Consider the following 20,000-nt stretch of genomic DNA (forward strand, 5'->3'; position numbering starts at 1 on the left):
TAAATCTCTGGATTGATGAAGTAATGTGCTGATCATTCTTACTGGGGACCCTGGGGAAAAATAGTTAATATGGTTCATGGAGACCAAATTTAAATAGTTTTGCATAATTCACACAAATTTGTACGTGACTACTGAGGACCATTTATAAAAAAATAAAATAAATAAATAAAATAATAATAATAGTAAAAAAAAAAGTTCAAATTAATTTTGACATAATCCTCAGAATACAGCACTACAGCTGTCCTCTTATAGGAAGTTTCACCACTTAAATGTTAAAGCAAATCCTGCATCTTCTGTGACATCACTGAAAACTGCTATTTAGCAGTAATGAAGTTGTCTGCAACTCCAACTACCATTTATAGAAGGATGGAACATTCTGAATCTGAATCATACTGTAGGTAGCTATGCTTTATACTCATGCTGTATGAAAAAGTCATCCTAAGGAACACTAATCCAGATTTTGTTTTTGGAAAAATATATTAGTTTTAACTAAGGATGGATACCACACAGAATCACAGTACTATTTATGTTTAATGGACCAAAGCTTAAAATTCACTTAGGCATTTACAGAATGGATTTGACTATTATTTAAAAAGGTTTCCCTTTAGGGGACCTGTTTTTTTGTCCCCATACCGTCAGATGTCCCCTAAAGGTGACGCTGTAAACAGAGCGATGTCCCTATTAAGTAAGCATTGCCAGAACACACACACACACACACACCCGCACACACACACACTTTGACACACTTTGGATGTCAGTTAAAAGCAGGGAAGTGCGGTCAGTATAGGCTGGTGAGGCTCACTTGTTTTGATGGGGGAAAACAAACCTGAATAATAATTTATAAAATACAATATTTTGTCATTAACAACAATGGGGAACATATTCACCATTAAATGTCCCCTAAAGGTTGCCCTTTAGGGGACCTGTTTTTTTGTCCCCATACCGTCAGAGGTCCCCTAAAGGTGACTGTAAACAGAGTGATGTCCCCATTAAGTAAGCATTGCCAGAACACACACACACTCACACTCACACTCACACACACACACACACACCCGCACATACACACTTTGACACACTTTTGATGTCAGTTAAAAGCAGGGAAGTGCGGTCAGTATAGGCTGGTGAGGCTCACTTGTTTTGATGGGGGAAAAAAACCTGAATAATAATTTATAAAATACAATATTTTGTCATTAACAACAATGGGGAACATATTCACCATTAATTAGTGGGTTATTAAAGTAACAAAGACTTAATTTAGAGTTATTTGGACACTCGGGGAACATATAAGGGTTAGGGTTGGTGTTGGGGTTAGGGTTCGGGTTACTAATAAGCAATAATTCTGAGGTTATTGAGGGAAGACTCTTAGTTTACTGGTTGTACACTGCAAAAACTGAAATCTAAGTAAGATTAAATATCTCAAATAAGGGTGATATTTGCTTATTTTCTGTCTGATAAGATAATTCTTCTCACTAAGCAGATTTTATGTGAGAGTTTTTTTACTTGTTTTAAGGGTTTTGGTCCTAAATGATCTCAGTAAGATATTACAGCTTGTTGCTGAGATTTTATGACCTATATTGAGTAAAACATGCTTGAAACTAGAATATCAACTGATGCAAAGCGGTGTCATTAACACTCACAAGTATAACACTACTTTTTTTTAAAGTAATAATTTCTTACTTCAAGCATGAAAGAACAAATCATGATGCCGAGCGCATTATGTCAAGATAATGGCACGAGCATATACTTAATTTAAGAATATTTTTCAACATATTGAGCAAAAAGGTCTCGGTTTTTTTTCTACCAAGAAAAGTGCACTTGTTATCCGTGAGAATATACTTATTTCAGGGTATTTTTGGGTTAATTGAGGTTAGCTAATTTTACTTGTTTTGGAAAGTCTTGACAAGCCGAATTTTCTTGTTCTATTGGCAGATAATTTTGCTTAGTTCAAATACATTTTTTTTTTTTTTTTGAACACATGCAGAATAAGGCATTAATAAGTACTTAATAATGACTAATCAAGAGCCAATATGTTACTAATTTGTATGTTAATAAGCAATTAATTAATGGTGAATATGTGTTCCCCATACTAAAGTGTTACCACATTGTCTTAATAGAATATCTAAAAATGTGCAAATTTCCTGATTAAATACAATACTTTGTTTTTCTTTATTTTCCTGTGTTCATTACCACTTCGTCGAAAGGTGCTGTTGTTTTTTCTGTATTTCCTGTTTAGTGTGTTTTGCAGCACCTTTGGTGTCAGTGTGTTGTAGCACATTTACTGTGTGTTTGTTACCCTGCCAGGACATTTGCTTAGTTCCACATTGTTCCCTCCTTCAGCGCTGGTTCATTATTTAGTGTATGCCATGGTGTGCTGGTGCTTTCTGAGTTTCTGCTAGATCGGAGTTATTTTTACTCTGCATGGTACCTAATAAAGCAGATGCTTGTTGCTGCTTTACCATTGTTTTTTTAACAAAACACAGTGGCTTTTAAAAAACTTTATAGATAGTATTTTATTGATTCCTTCAGGAGAGTTCCCTCAGGAAAATTAAAATTCAAGCAGCAGTGTACAGAATTGAGATCAATTTTAAAAAGTAAAAAGTAAATAATGTATCAAGTGTCATATACAAAGTTATATGACTCGAGGGTAAACGGTTGCAAAATGAGGGCAAAAAGCTAGCACTTTAATGTTAGCATGCTAGCATGCTAACATAAAATGTATACAGTTGGCATGTTTCAAATACCAACTTATATGAGTGTAAGGTGTGAGGCTGCGGAATTAGACAAAAAAGCGTAACATTAGCAAAAAAAGAGTTAGTACTTTGACGTTAGCGTGCTAGCATGCTATCATTAGCACGCTAGCAGTTAACATGTGTCACATTCCAAGTTAAAAATAGACAAAAAAGTGTCATATTAGCTGGAAACGTTCTTAATGCTAATGTTAGCATACCAGCATGCTAACGTTAAGAAGCTAGCACATGACTGGGTACAAAGAAATACCAAAATGCCGTATTTGTTGGTGTAGACATAGAAAGTAGCCAAAACGCTAGCATAAAACATTAGCATGCTAATATGAGAGACGCTAGCAAAAATTAGCTAGCATGCTAACATACTCACAATTATGCTAACATTATCTACACAAACCAAAAAAATAACTATATTTTAATGTTGTGCTAAGTGGATTAATGAATGAACGAATGTGACCACCATGATGGGGGATTATATGTAAACTCAAAAACGTCTCTAAACTGAACTTTTAGACAAAATCAGACTGATCAGACTTTTATTAGCAAATTACTGGACATGTACGTTTGTATAAGAGGTACTTCTGGAACAGGATACTCTAGGTCAGGGGTCGGCAACCCGCGGCTCTAGAGCTTTAGCGCCGCCCTAGTGGCTCTCTGGAGCTTTTTAAAAAATGTATGAAAAATGGAAAAAGATGAGGGGAAAAAAATCTATTTTTGTTTTAATTTGGTTTCTGTAGGAGGACAAACATGACACAAGCCTCCCTAATTGTTACAAAGCCCACTGTTTGTATAAAACATGCTTCACTGATTCGAGTATTTGGCGAGCACCGTTTTGTCCTACTAATTTTGGCGGTCCTTGAACTCACCGTATTCTCTTTATAACCAGCCTGTATTAACATTGATGAGAGCTTTTAAAATTAAATAAATACATTTAAAAAACTACCAAGTGCCTCACTTGTCTTGAACCTCATCGCGCGTCACTGATGGAAAGTGATACAGAATCAGGCACTAGAACTGTTACTGTATTTTTCGGACCATAGGGCGCACCGGATTCAAAGGCGCACTGCCGATGAGCGGGTCTATTCAGGTCGTTTTTCATACAAACGACAAAGGCGCATTAAAGGGGTCGTATTATGATTTTTTTCTAAATGGAAAACACTTCTTTGTGGTCTACATAATATGTAATGGTGGTTCTTTGGTCAAAATGTTGCATAGATTATGTTTTACAGATCATCTTCAAGCCACTTTCTGACAGTCGCTTCAGGATGCGCCGTTTTCTTGGCGGTCTTATTTACGTGGCTCACCTTCGTCAGCGTCTTCTCCCCGTCATCTTTGTTGTAGCGGTGTAGCGTGCAAGGACGGGAGTGGAAGAACTGTCAAAAGATGGAGCTAACTGTTTTAATGACATTCAGACTTTACTTAAATCAATAACGGAGCAGCATCTCCATATCCGTGGCTCAATAATGCAACATCAACGCCGGAAATGTGTCCCGTGAAAAACCGTCCGACCGGAACCCTCTAATAACTAAAGTTCCGCGGGTGAATTATGTAAACCCACTTCAGTTTTTAGCGCTTTGATAGCTAGTCTACTGACAGATATAAGTAAGAACTTTACGCTACTTTATATTAGAAATGGCAACAGCGGAAGATGAATGTCCCATAACAAGAAGATAGAGAAAAAGAAGAAGCTTATAACTACGGTGTCGGCACAGGCTACAATTGCGGTCTTGCGCACATTTTCAGGACTTATGCAGATCCCAAATACAGATCAGCAGGTACCAGAAGGTAAGAAAAGTTGGTTTTGCATAATATTGCGTAACAAAACGTCAGATAATATGTCTGCTAATAGGTGCCATTTTGCAGTTCTTATACATGCACCATAATAATACTCATATGTTTAATGCGTTGACAATTCATCAAGCGGTGCAGCTTTATAGCTTACCGAAGTCGTACTAAAAACATTTTGACAGATTTTTGAGCGCCGTGTGTAATGTTCTATATTTAAAGTTTTGGTGTTGTTTACTGCTATCATATGGCAGTCTACACGTCATTTCTTATGTATGACTGCCATCTACTAGTCACACTTATCATTACACCGTGTACCAAATAGAATTGCTTCGAGGTCAGTAAGCACAACCAGAATTATGCTGTACATTAGGGGGTTATAAGGCGCACTGTCGATTTTTGAGAAAATGAAATGATTTTAAGTGCGCCTTATAGTCCGAAAAATACGGTACATAAATATTGACTATTGTGGAGAATGTATTTATTTAATATAAGATAATATAAGGGTTATTTATTTATTCTTAGTCATGTTTGAATCAGCTAATATTTTCCCATGTGTACACTTTGTGCTTGTATCTTATGTCCGCAAGTAAACTCTTGTGCTTTACCTTGAAGGCGTTGTATGATATACTCCCTTTTTACCTTATCTGTTTAGAACAATAAGGCTGTATTCCTTTCTGGGCGGGAGGAGGGCTGTTTTCGTACTAAACAAGCTGTCTCTTTCCGTTTGATTTTTAGACCGCTTCTCGATGCCGCTATTTACGCACTGTAAGACTGGTCTCCTAAAGCTTTAGTAAAACTTGGTAATATTGCTATTCTGTCTTGATTGTCCTTCTTACTCAACATATACCGTATTTTCCGCACCATAAGGCGCCCTGGGTTAAAAGCCGCGCCTTCAATGAACGGCATATTTCAAAACTTTGTCCACCTATAAGCCGCCCGGTGTTGTAAGCCGCATCTAACTGCGCTAAAGGAATGTCAAAAAAACAGTCAGATAGGTCAGTCAAACTTTAATAATATATTAAAAACCAGCGTTCTAACAACTCTGTTCACTCCCAAAATGTACGCAAATGTGCAATCACAAACATACGTATATCAACATGGACAGAGCTGCGTGAAAAAAGCCACCCGGCCTCTTCGCGTAAACTTAAACTTACCTTAACCACTCGCTCATCTTTTCTTCATCCATCCCTTCGAGTTAGCTTTTATGATGACGCCGGCTGGAAAGGTCTCTTTTGGCGAGGTCTTCCTTTTGAATATCACCATGGGTGGAAGTTTCTGGCCATTAGCATGGCAAGCTAGAACCACAGTGAAGGATGACTTCTCATTCCCTGTGGTGCGAATATTCACCGTACGTGCTCCCGTTGTATCCACAGTGCGTTTCACAGGAATATCAGTTGCTGTGAAATAGTAATCCGTGTGCGGATGGAGAGATTGCGTCTTTTCATGAACTGGATCCCTGACACTTAGTAGGAGCCATTTTGTGGTCTTTACAGATGTAAACACACAAAGGAAATGAAACGTACGGTATATCCGCGCGCTTTTTCTTCTTCTACGCGGGCGGGTGGTTGCTTACAGTAGAAGAAGAAGCGCTTCCTGTTCTATGGGGGCGGGTGCTTACCTTGGCGGTTGCTTGCGTAGAAGAAGAAGCGCTTCCTGTTCTACCGGGAAAAAAGATGGCGGCTGTTTACCGAAGTTGCGAGATCGAAACTTTATGAAAATGAATCGTAATATTAATCCATATATAAAGCGCACCGGGTTAAAAGCCGCACTGTCAGCTTTTGAGTAAATTTGTGGTTTTTAGGTGCGGCTAATAGTGCGGAAAATACGGTATGTCAACCGAAAGAACTTGACTTTTATTCCCTGAGGAAGACTGGTCTGACGCAACACTATATAGATTATTTTTCTGTTGAATATAGATTTTATGACTGAATTTATTCTTGCTATTTAGACATTTTTTTGATTACCGCAAGTAAACCTATAATTACAAAAAGTATATTCAAAAACAGAAGGAGATATATTGTGTCTTGACTGCATAATGAAGTCATCAGTAGCGTGTGTGATTTAACTGGGACATTGCCTTGACAAGTTATGCACATGCATTTCTCTTGCAAAGTAAAGATGATATCCTCATCTGCCCCCGAATGTCTTTTTGCTCACGCGACACATATCTCGCAAGTATAAATTAAATTACATGTTTATCATATTGCCGCATGAGAACAGGAACCCAGATCTCTTCAAACAGTAATGTTCTGGTGAATTTTAAACAGAAGATGCAGAGTGTGTTCTATTAAGTTACTTCTTCAAATACATTCAGAAACTATAATGTGGCCAAAACGCTGTGTAGTCTTATTCGCCGAGCAGTGTGAAACCCGAGCAGTCCTGTTAGTGTTGCATGACTCTTTGGCCCTGTTACAGGACATGCAAACTGTTGTGATTAATCAGAGATGACGTTTTATCAACATTAATCGCGTCTTCCAAGTTTTTAGCTAATGCATCGAAGCTCCGTTTTCCTTTTAGCTTGATGATTGTGCCTTCTCGGTTCTTCATCACAGCACTCAACCGCATTAATTTTTTCCACAACCTCTCATGTTTAGTTTTTCACACATCACATGGCTTTTGTTTGGATTTTTCTTCTTCATAATTTGTTTATTTAATCCCTTCGTTAAACACATATCAATGCAAAGAAGAACTTAGAATGAATTTATATTTGTTTTTTTTGTTTTTTTAAATGGTTGACATATATTTTTGACTAGATTAAGCAACACTTGCCTGTTTTATGCACACACTAAAGCTTAATTTGCATGGCCCAGTATCTATGTTCTTTTCTTTGCCCACTCCTCAAATTCCCCAACATACTACACCTGCTTCAGATTTTTTATTTAGTGTATTAACCAACTTTTGCCCTGTACAACAAGGATGGCTGTTGGCAGGTGTGGTGCAACTCTTGCAATTAACAGTGCAATAACAGTGCAAACTTTTTCATAACATGGTCACTACTGCAAGTTTCTCTTGTTATATTCTTTTTTTTTACTGTTGTATTTTTATTCTTATTGTTGATTTTTATTTTTATTCTTATTGTTATATATTTTTTTTAATTTCCATTTACTATTTACTTTTTACTTTTTATATTTGATCTCAATTCTGTACACTGCTGCTGGAATTTTAATTTTCCTGAGGGAACTCTCCTGAAAGAATCAATTAAGTACTATCTGTCTATCTGTCTGTCAATCTGTCTATCCATCTATCCATATATCCATCTTTCCATCTTTCCACTTCTTGTTTTGAGAAACTGGGATGCTTCTTTTTGGTGCCCTCATTAAAGACATAGGCCAAAATGGTCTAAATCTGATATTTTTTCATCAGATTTTTTCCAGCTGACTGTTTACACTTCAAGTAAATTGTGATTTTTATCAGACTCAGTGTAAACATCCATTCTTCGATAAAGTGAAAACAAAGGAAGACAAAACAAAATAAAATAAAAGTTGCAACACCTTTAAAATGAGTGGTGTTTTTTTTACGTGAAAGTTAAAGTAATATGATCCATCCATCCATCCATTTTCTACCGCTTATGATGTATGAATTAATTATTGTATATAGTGTAATATATTTGAGAGAGTTCTAATCATTTAATAACACAAGCAGAGGAGACACGGACATCAGCGTGGATCTACGTCAGATTTATTATTTAACTCATGTCAATTCCGGTCCTTCAACAATCGCTATTTCTTTGGAATAAAAATATATATTCATATATTCCATAAAGCCTATTATTTGTGCACTATTGACAAGTGATGCACCAAACATTTGGTCCTCTTAAATAGACTTTGCTCACCGAAACCGGGTGTTGTTGTGATGAAATATACACTTCCGCTGGCGACTGCGTCTTTCCCGGTGCACACCAGTGACAAAGCTTGTTCAAAGCTCACGAAAAAGTCACATTCAGGTCGCATTGCGATATAGAACAGGGGTCTCAAATACGCGTTATTTTGCGTCCCCCACCTTAATATGACAGTTTAATGTTAGTGCGGCCCACAGGTTTTAAATGAATGGCGCTTGACAAACATTTTTTGTAAATTTGCTGGTAATGTTTTACTTTTAACCTTAAACATGACATATAATGTCTGTAACTTTACTAGCTCCTGTAATTTCAATTAACCCGAATTAGTGAAGTGAAGTGAATTACATTTATATAGCGCTTTTTCTCAAGTGACTCAAAGCGCTTTACATAGTGAAACCCAATATCTAAGTTACATTTAAACCAGTGTGGGTGGCACTGGGAGCAGGTGGGTAAAGTGTCTTGCCCAAGGACACAACGGCAGTGACTAGGATGGCGGAAGCGGGGATCGAACCTGCAACCCTCAAGTTGCTGGCACGGCCGCTCTACCAACCGAGCTATACCGCCCCGAATTAATAAATAATATGTTTGTGTGTTCTAAGTAATCTACTTTATGAATAATCCTTATAGCTCTTTTCTGTAGTTGATACAGAGAAAGTTGCGGTGCACAAGGAATACAATTTGAAACGTCATTATACAACTAGACATGCTGAGGAGTATGCAAAATACCAGGTGGATGAGAGAGTGAACCGGGTTGCAAATTTTAAAACCAGTCTACTGAGGCAACAAGATTTTGTCAGGAAAGCAAGCGAAAAGAGCGATGCAGCAATCAAAGCTAGCTACATGGTGAGTGAGATGGTTGCTAGGGCGGGAAAGCCATTCAAAGAAGGTGAATTCATTAAAAAGTGCATGTTAGATTTTTTTAAAGAAATCTTTTCTTGCGGCCCAGCCTCACCCAGTTTCTGCATCCAGTGGCCCCCAGGTAAATTGAGTTTGAGACCCCTGGTTTAGACGGAAGTCACATTTGAAAGGGTGAGATTCCAATCGGATTCAGGACTACCTCCTGATGTGGCATGGGGTAGTTCACATTGTATATTAACGGACAGTAACATGTAGGATGTTCACATGGACGCAAACAATGGTAGCTTACAGTTTCGTTTTAATCACCTTTTAAACATCCATCCATCCATTTTCTACCGCTTATCCCTTTTTGGGGTCGCGGGGGGCGCTGGAGCCTATCCCAGCTACAATCGGGCGAAAGGCGGGGTACACCCTGGACAAGTCGCCACCTCATCGCAGGGCCAACACAGATAGACAGACAACATTCACACTCACATTCACACACTAGGGCCAATTTAGTGTTGCCAATCAACTTATCCCCAGGTGCATACCTTTTAAACAGGTATATTAATTTCAGTTCAAGCAAAGGTTGTGTTTGCACAGCCGGACTACAACGAATCCTACCCGACTACCAAGCAGCAAGGCAAAATTTGACAGCAAACATATGCCCTTCGCCAACATAGGTCAGCAGAAGGATATAGATCAGATCTGGATATGAAGCCATCTGTTTCCTCTGCACAATAGGCATACAACCTTATTTATTGTGGTTATTTTACATTGCAGGAAACAAACCAAAAACAAAAGTGGTTTAAACGGTATAAACCCTAAACTGCATGGATGGTTTCTTGTCTATACTGTACGGTGACAAAATTACTTCCAACAATAAGTGGTTTGACAAACTCATTTTGCACTTGTTTCAGGACCTATTTCAGACTTTTTTCTAAAAATGTGATCAAAATCCGTCAATATTATGTTGCTAACTGACATACAAACCTTGGCGAAAACATACAATCATTTACGGAGGCAATAACAGCAATTCTACAATGGGAGCATTATTTGATATCAAAATCGACGTTTAGATAGGTATGTATGTTGCTAACTAAAACAAAGTAAATCGAGCAAAAACATAACCTCTTGGAGAAGGTAATAATTGCAATTCTACAATGGGAGCGTTATTTTATATCCAAATCGCTGTGCCAAAACTTAAAAGTTGCATTTTGTTTACGTGGTTTCGTTAGTCTATAGACCCCACTATCAAGTTACGCAACCACAATCAGAAACAGGCCCTCGCACAAACTACATCTGCAGAAATTGCAACAGAAAGGATTGGGCTTTACAGCCACAGCAGGAGCTGTAATTAGAATGTACATTAAAATCAATTAGCTTTGTAGTAATGAGTATTTTGCTATGAAAATGAAACTTGGTTAAATAATTTTGATCCTTTGTGCATACTCTATTTAGTCTTTTGTGAAAGAAAGAGACCAATAAAAATACATGAATCTTAAAGTCAGGTGGCTAAATTAACCATCAACCAAACGCACTGTAAAGCATAAATGCGGAATTTGATTTAATGAGATTATTATGAACAAGCGCTTTTACAGTTACTGGAACAAGAAAATAAAAAAAACTTGAGAGCAGTATTATCACTACCTCTTCATTTGTGGATTTCTAAAGAAAACACAGCTTTTATTTTGTGCCTAGAGCAGGGGTGTCAAACTCATCTCAAATTTTAGCTCAGGGGCCGCATGGAGGAAAATATATTCCCAAGTGCGCTGGAATGGTAAAATCAAGGCATGATAACTTAAAAATAAAGGTTGTTTTCTTTGTTTTACTTTGGCCAAAAATAGCACAAGCACATTCTGAAAACGTACAAATCACAAATAATCCTCTGGACAAAATACTTCAAATTTGTTGAAAATTCTGAGGAAATTGGTGCAGTTTCAAAAACACAATGAGCTTCAGCGTATCTACAAAGCCAGGATTAAACTTTAAGTCAGTCTTTCTGGGATTGAACAAAAATCACAACATGTAAACTCTTCTATGTATCAAATACCTCCTTTGTTATGTCCATGTATCAATCCAGAGCTAACTCAACAAACCGTAATAAACGGTGGTAAAACTATTCAAAAGGGTTAAAGGGGAACATTATCACAATTTCAGAAGGGTTAAAACCATTAAAAATCAGTTCCCAGTGGCTTATTTTATTTTTCGAAGTTTTTTTCAAAATTTTACCCATCACGCAATATCCCTAAAAAAAAGCTTCAAAGTGCCTGATTTTAACCATCGTTATATACACCCGTCCATTTTCCTGTGACGTCACATAGTGATGCCAATACAAACAAACATGGCGGATAGAACAGCAAGGTAGCGACATTAGCTCGGATTCAGACTCGGATTTCAGCGGCTTAAGCGAAATTGAAGAAGAAACTGAAGCTATTGAGCCATATCGGTTTGAACCGTATGCAAGCGAAACCGACGAAAACGACACGACAGCCAGCGACACGGGAGAAAGCGAGGACGAATTTGGCGATCGCCTTCTAACCAACGATTGGTATGTGTTTGTTTTTAAGTGTTGTAATGTTTTTAAGCTAAATTATTGGTAAACACAGTTTATGTATAATAATTTACGTAAAACCGCGAGTAATGAATAAAGTTTTCATCAATTAATATATTCTGTAGACATACACTCATCCGCTCTCTTTTCCTGAAAGCTGATCTGTCCAGTTTTGGAGTTGATGTCAGCAGGCCAGGGAAGCTAGGGTCAATATTCTTCTCTTGATCATCTTCGGTAGCATAAGGGACGGTGTGAGCCAAGACATCCAGGGGGTCTAGCTCGCTCGTCTGCGGGAACAAACTGCCGCCATTGATTGCCGTGCTACCGAGGTCCTTTGTCCCTGAATAGCTCACACACTCCGGCAGATTCAATGGGGGTCTGGCGGCAGATTTCTTTGACTTTATCGTTGGAAATGCATCTGCTTTGAGTGTCGCAGGATATCCACACATTCTTGCCATCTCTGTCGTAGCATAGCTTTCGTCGGTAAAGTGTGCGGAACAAACGACTGACCATTTTCGTCGGCTTTCCCCACACCCTCGTATTTTGAACAAATTTCGTCCAATTTCTTGCCACTTTCGCATCTTTGGGCCACTGGTGCAACTTGAATCCGTCCCTGTTCGTGTTGTTACACCCTCCGACAACACACCGACGAGGCATGATGTCTCCAAGGTACGGAAAACAGTCGACAAAACGGAAAATAACAGAGCTGATTTGATTCGGTGTTTGTAATGTGTTTGAGAAAATGGCGGATTGCTTCCCGATGTGACGTCACAACGTGACGTCATCGCTCCGAGAGCGAATAATAGAAAGACGTTTAATTCGCCAAAATTCACCCATTTAGAGTTCGGAAATCGGTTAAAAAATATATGGTCTTTTTTTCTGCAACATCAAGGTATATATTGACGCTTGCATAGGTCTGGTGATAATGTTCCCCTTTAAGTTCACTTTTCTCGTGTTTGACAGAGACATTTTGGGGCAAGGAGGGTGCCAAATGACCATGTGTTCGAAGCAGAAGACATAAAATGACAGGTTTTAAGTGAGGAGCCACAATCCCCCTTTACTGTGTACCTCTTGCTTGGCCCTGGATTAAACAGTTTGCTTGCCTAACAGAATTGCTATTGTGACATCCAGTGGACACATTTAGAACAACAGTTTCTTTCATTAAAAAAAAAAAAAAAAGGAAAAAAAAGCAGCCCATTTTTATACTTGGTAAACTCATCATGTGGGCCGGATAAAACCTGTTCGTACGTTTGATACCCCAGGCCTAGCAGTGGAAAATTGATGGATGATTTCCTTCCCTCCATCCATTTTCTACGCTTGTCCCTGTCAAGGCACTCTAAACAAGACGCCTAATCGGTTTCGTGAATTACAAATAATTATCATGATAAAATAAAAGTCTTAGTAATCAGATTTGAATTCAAATGAACCCATCTCTGATTATAGTCTCTAATATTATGTTTGCAAGTCCCAGTCAATTAGAGAGGACAATACAGCAATGCAGGTTTGACAGTAATCATTGCTGCATCTCTCCAAACAAATGCAAATGACCTTCCGGTGCTACAATTACTGTTCATGCTCTTGCATGAGTTTGTAAAGATGACACGTCAGCTATTTTAGGTTGTACATAAACGCATCAGAGACTGAGAGAACGAAGGGTTTGCTTGAGCTGAAACAAACTTGGACTTTTGCACTCCTGCTCCCACAGAATTTACGAGAGGCACAGTGTGATTCCAACCCAGGTATACTCTGCTCCATTGTGGAACCGAGATTACCGTCATAAATTATAATACCATACACTGCTGACAGCTTTCCATCAGGGATTGAGATATTTAAATCAGAGACATCTTTATGATGGTGATGTATGTTTATCAGTCCTTAGTTTACTACATATACAATTCAATGAACTACTAAGACAACAAACAAAAACAATACCTCAGAGTAATGCAAGTTTGTCCACAATGGTATCATATAGACACTGGCACAATCACAACATTGGTAAAAGTCTTCTGATATATTGTAGCATAGACTGGCTTGGGGAAAAAAACTAAACATAAAAAAATGTTATTTACATTGCCAATCTTTTACTTCAGTCACAACAATATATTTAAAAGTAAAATCCTTCACGATTCACTGACTCCCATTAACTTGAATGGCAACTCATGGGGTGAATAGGGGAGAATTAACATTTTTGCCAGATGGGTGAGTCCAACCATCAATTGCTCACAGGAAGTATTGGTGCCATTTTTGTGCACTTTCTGCAGTCATAATGTCAACGTTTTTCTCATGTAGACCCCACTGGGGATACATACACATACAACAAGTGGCACAGTACCATCCTTTTCTGTCTGTCAAAAGCTAATAGCTCAGAAAAATTAGTCAAGCACACATGAAGTGAAAAAAAAATGGCCATCATTTCACTCTGCAGCTAAATTTCAGCAGTGCTTATTTTATGTGTATGTTCTGTACATACAGCACAGGCCAAAAGTTTGGACACACCTTCTCCTCATTCAATGCATTTTCCTTATTTTCATGTCTATTTACATCGAGGATTGTCACTGAAGGCATCAAAACTATGAATGAACACATGTGGAGTTATGTACTTAACAAAAAAAGGTGAAAGAACTGAAAACATATTTTATATTCTAGTTTCTTCAAAATGTACCCTTTGCTCTGATTACTGCTTTGCACACTCTTGGCATTCTCTCGATGAGCTGCAATCACACCTTTTCAGGTGACTACCTCTTAAAGCTCATCTAGAGAATGCCAAGACTGTGCAAAAGCATAATCAGAGCAAAGGGTGGCTTTTTTGAAGAAACTATCATATAAAACATGTGTTTAGTTATTTCACCTTTTTTTTGTTAAGTACATAACTCCACATAGGTTAATTCATAGTTTTGATGCCTTCAGTGACAATCTACAATGTAAATAGTCATGAAAACACATTGAATGAGAAGGTGTGTCTTACGCTACTATTTTAATTATACACATGCATTGTGAGGAGAACATGCAAGCTCCAATCAAGAAGGAGATTTTAACCCTCAAGCTCTTGACTGTGTGGCCAACATGTTCACCATTAGATCACTGTGCACATATTCTGTACTACACACACACCTCTAATAGTTATATATATTTCCCACAATGGGGTAGGCTTCCTGTCAGTTCTAATCTCAGTTCAGTTATTTCTGCTGACTGGTGTAATGAACATATGTGTCATACAGTATGTGCTTGCATAGCAGCCATTAAGGGCATACAGTTCACATAGATGCAAGCCTTTACCTGTAAAATCCCACAGCAAAAGAGAATATTATGCGGCACATGTTGTTTTTGCGTCTTGCTTGACAGTGAAGCAAATCTTGATGGAGTTTCTGTATGACTTTTAACTCACACCACCATTTTCCCTCCCGTTCTGTGCTGCAAATATACTCTACTTCTTTCATTCCTCCAGCCTCTTTTAGCAATCATTTCTTGAAAAAGTAGTCATACTGGTGTAGAAAACCATAATCCTTTGGTCCCTTGATTTAAAATCTACTGTGAGTCTTTTGATGGAAGGCAACAGCCCACCATATATGTCAGATCAATCTGTCCTTATCATTTCTTCTTTCTTTCTGTCATTACACAAACTTATGTTTTGTTGATTCCCATTTTGTTGACTGTAATGCTGTTGGTTTCTGGCTGTGGTTCGCACTGCGTTTTCTAGGCATTGTTTTTGCTTCCACTTTCGACCTGCCTCTGGGCTTGTGTCTTCTTCTTCGACAGTCCGGCCTTTCCAGTCCCTTTAGTGGTGGTAGATTTTTGAAACCCGTGGGGCAACGCACAGGGCCAGTACCTTGTACGGCCCTGATGAGACGGAGGAGGACCCAGGCCCGGACACTCCCCACAGTGCCTGGAACCTCCAAGCACCACCAGCGCAACCCCGGGGCAGACCGTCGTAGGGGGGACGCGTGGCGTGGAGCGCTACCTGGACACAAGTCGAGGGACTGATCACCCTCTGCTGGGTCGCCCGGAGAGGGTGTTTGATTAAGACCCGAAACACCCTATGACCCCGGGAGAATCACTGATGATGTGTCCAGGTTGCACCGTAAGGTGTATTATGAAACCGATCCAGTATGGCATTGCCATTGACTTCCAGGAAGAGGCTGGATGACAACCCCGAAAGAGTGGTGACAACTGGAGAAGACAGTTGACAGCCCGGAAAGACGACAACCGGGGCAGGGAGGGGTAGCATCCCAAGCTGCAGCTCCCGCAAGGGAGCACCCATATAACGCTGCGAAAAACCCTGAAGACACATAAGACCAATATAGGCTGCCTGAGGAAACCCGTGGTGCAACGCACAGGGCCAGTACCTTGTACGGCCCTGATGAGACGGAGGAGGACCCAGGCCCGGACACTCCCCACAGTGCCTGGAACCTCCAAGCACCACCGGCGCAACCCCGGGGCAGACGGTCGGAGGGGGGACGCGTGGCGTGGAGCGCTACCTGGATACAAGTCGAGGGACTGATCACCCTCGGCTGGGTCGCCCGGGAGAGGGTGTTTGATTAAGACCCGAAACACCCTATGACCCCGGGAGAATCACTGATGATGTGTCCAGGTTGCACCGTAAGGTGTATTATGAAACCGATTGTTATGTGCACCGGCTCTGTTTCCTTTTTCGATGGCCGGTTGTTCACTTTCGGCTTTGGGGCGGCGTCATGTGCTTTTCGTTGTGTCTTGATGAGGGTGAGTGCAAAACTCACTAAATGGCTGATTGAATGATTGTGTGAGTGCGTTTGATTTAATGTGAACAATTTGATTGGGCAGCACGGTGGGACAGGGGTTAGTGCATGTGCCTCACAATACGAAGATCCTGAGTTCAATCCTGGGCTCGGGATCTTTCTGTATGGAGTTTGCATTTTCTCCCCGTGACTGCGTGGGTTCCCTCCGGGTACTCCGTCTTCCTCCCACCTCCAAAGACATGCACCTGGGGATAGGATGATTGGCAACACTAAAAATTGGCCCTAGTGTGTGAATGTGAGTGTGAATGTTGTCTGTCTATCTGTGTTGGCCCTGCGATGAGGTGGCGACTTGTCCTGGGTGTACACCGCCTTCCGCCCGAATGCAGCTGAGATAGACTCCAGCACCCCCCGCGACCCCAAAAGGGACAAGTGGTAGAAAATGGATGTATGGATGGATTTCATTGGTCCAAAGTGACCTATCCATCTATCCAATTTCTATACTGCTTATCAGAATCACAATCAGAATCAGATTTGTTGACCAAGTACAAACCCCGTTTCCATATGAGTTGGGAGATTGTGTTAGATGTAAATATAAACGGAATACAATGATTTGCAAATCCTTTTCAACCCATATTCAATTGAATGCACTACAAAGACAAGATATTTGATGTTCAAACTCATAAACTTTATTTTTTTTTGCAAATAATAATTAACTTAGAATTTCATGGCTGCAACACGTGCCAAATTAGTTGGGAAAGGGCATGTTCACTACTGTGTTACATGGCCTTTCCTTTTAACAACACTCAGTAAACGTTTGGGAACTGCGTCCATGGTAACGTTGCTTGGATGGCAACATATGTTGCTCCAAAACCTGTATGTACCTTTCAGCATTAATGGCGCCTTCACAGATGTGTAAGTTACCCATGTCTTGGCCACTAATACACCCCCATACCATCACACATGCTGGCTTTTACACTTTGCGCCTATAACAATCCGGACGGTTCTTTTCCTCTTTGGTCCGGAGGACACGACGTCCACAGTTTCCAAAAACAATTTGCAATGTGGACTCGTCAGACCACAGAACACTTTTCCACTTTGTATCAGTCCATCTTTGATGAGCTCAGGCCCAGCGAAGCCGACGGCGTTTCTGGGTGTTGTTGATAAACGGTTTTCGCCTTGCAGAGGAGAGTTTTAACTTGCACTTACAGATGTAGCGACCAACTGTAGTTACTGACAGTGGGTTTCTGAAGTGTTCCTGAGCCCATGTGGTGATACCCTTTACACACTGATGTCGCTTGTTGATACAGTACAGCCTGAGTGATCGAAGGTCACAGGCTTAGCTGCTTACGTGCAGTGATTTCTCCAGATTCTCTGAACCCTTTGATGATATTACGGACTGTAGATAGTGAAATCCCTAAATTCCTTGCAATAGCTGGTTGAGAAAGGTTTTTCTTAAACTGTTCAACAATTTGCTCATGCATTTGTTGACAAAGTGGTGACCCTCGCCCCATCCTTGTTTGTGAATGACTGAGCATTTCATGGAATATACTTTCATAACCAATCATGGCACCCACCTGTTCCCAATTTGCCTGTTCACCTGTGGGATGTTCCAAATAAGTGTTTGATGAGCATTCCTCAACTTTATCAGTATTTATTGCCACCTTTCCCAACTTCTTTGTCACATGTTACTGGCATCAAATTCTAAAGTTAATGATTATTTGCAAAAAAACAATTTGTTTATCAGTTTGAACATCAAATATGTTGTCTTTGTAGCGTATTCAACTGAATATGGGTTGAAAATGATTTGCAAATCGTTGTATTCCGTTTATATTTACATCTAACACAATTTCCCAACTCATATGAAAACGGGGTTTGTATGTTTAACACACAAGGAATTTAGACTTGGTACAATGTGCTGTTTTTGTTCAGTGCAAAAAACATGCAACAACTACGAGAGAGCACACGCAGTTCTTCACTAGGACCACAAATAAAGGGTTGTTCACACATTGCCGGTTTAGATCACGGTTAATGGCAATTCTCTATGCTTCACCAAAGACCATGTGATCACCGGAGACAAAATCTGGTCATCAGTCACTCATTCGCCATGAACCCTGAGAACTAGGGACCCAAAACAATTAATCATGTAAACATTTTTGTAGCAGTATTTGGCGGTTTGAAATAGGGCATGTTCAAAGCCGTTTATTAACGACAGCCTTTGTATTTTCGCCGCAGGATCCGTGATAATACCGTTAACATTGCCATAATCCCCCAGTCACATTTTCCTACCGGACCTTCACAATGCAACACGGTATTACTGCACGGAGGTTGCGGAGTTAAACACAGAAGCATCACAGGCTCATCAAGGCGCTAAACAGAGGCGCTGGGATTGATAGGGACTGAAGAGGAGATCCATGGTACTACCACGCTAATCCCCATTGGCGTTGTGTGGAAAAAGGCTTTCTGGCATTTGTACACAGTTCACGATGGCTTGAGAAACCCCATGAACTGCAATATAAACCGGCAACGTGTGAACGCCCCTTAAGCTGGAGCCTATCCTAGCTGACCTCGGACGAGAGGCAGGGTACACTCTAGACTGGTTGCCAGCCAATCACATAACCCATAACCTTTACTTAATGTTTTTTGTTGATTTGTGTTGTTTTTTTATTTTTCCCTCTGTTAAAATAAATTTACCATTAAAACAAGTATTCACTGCTCCTCTGCTGTCTAAAAACAATTACACAGTGTTGGCACGTTAAACTGTGACGCCAAGAAAATGTTTGTTCGGGTGTGAGGGAAAGTCATTTTTTTTTTTATTGCTTTCCAAAAGAGGCAAAATGAGAATTTGGGGCTCAGCAGCGCTCGCCAGCCCTTTGGAAGTCCCCGGGAGAGTGACCAATAACAGTGACGTGTGCTTGGCAGGAGTCATGCGTGGAGGAGGACTGGGGCGTTTAGTTAATTACGTAGACCGTTTTCGAAGGATGCAGAAAATACAAGGAAGATCTATAAAGCATTTTGTGCGAGTAATGGTGTATAACTGTAGGAGTAAAAAAATCTGATACAAATAATCAAATATGAGTATAATAGGTCCCCTTTAAATATGGTGTAAATTACACGACTGTGCTTTTTCTTTGCTGCTGGTGATATTGTGAACAGATGAGCATTTGCACCTCTGACATAACCTCTGCATGGTGGTCAGGTTTGAGAATATCAATAAAATGTCATATGCTTCTACAGCAACCGTACAAATTGCCTGACTTGAACCACCTGTTACTGTATGTAATCATGGGATCACTGTAAGCCCAAGGAAGACCTTATCCAAGAGTGACATTATCATGTTACCAATGAAAATATATGCCTTTGGAGCCTTGCTACGCATCTGTGAACACAATAAAACAAAAGACCATCTATATCCATTGGCCATTCAATATGGCTTTGAGCCCCAATACTCCAGATAGAACCACCATCTTCATAATTTAGGCTTTAATTGCAATGTTGTGTTTACGATTCAACCTGAAATTGAACAGCAG

The 20,000-nt window shown here is 39.8% G+C and overlaps 1 protein-coding gene across 1 annotated transcript in view; it reads left to right on the forward strand.

The window, feature by feature from the left end:
• suclg2 (succinate-CoA ligase GDP-forming subunit beta) overlaps nucleotides 1–20,000 on the forward strand; it is a 225,449-nt gene that overhangs the window by 40,526 nt on the left and 164,923 nt on the right. The gene's annotated exons all lie outside the window — the stretch shown is intronic.

The sequence above is a fragment of the Nerophis lumbriciformis genome, linkage group LG28 (assembly GCF_033978685.3).
Source record: "Nerophis lumbriciformis linkage group LG28, RoL_Nlum_v2.1, whole genome shotgun sequence".
Lineage (NCBI taxonomy): Eukaryota > Metazoa > Chordata > Actinopteri > Syngnathiformes > Syngnathidae > Nerophis > Nerophis lumbriciformis.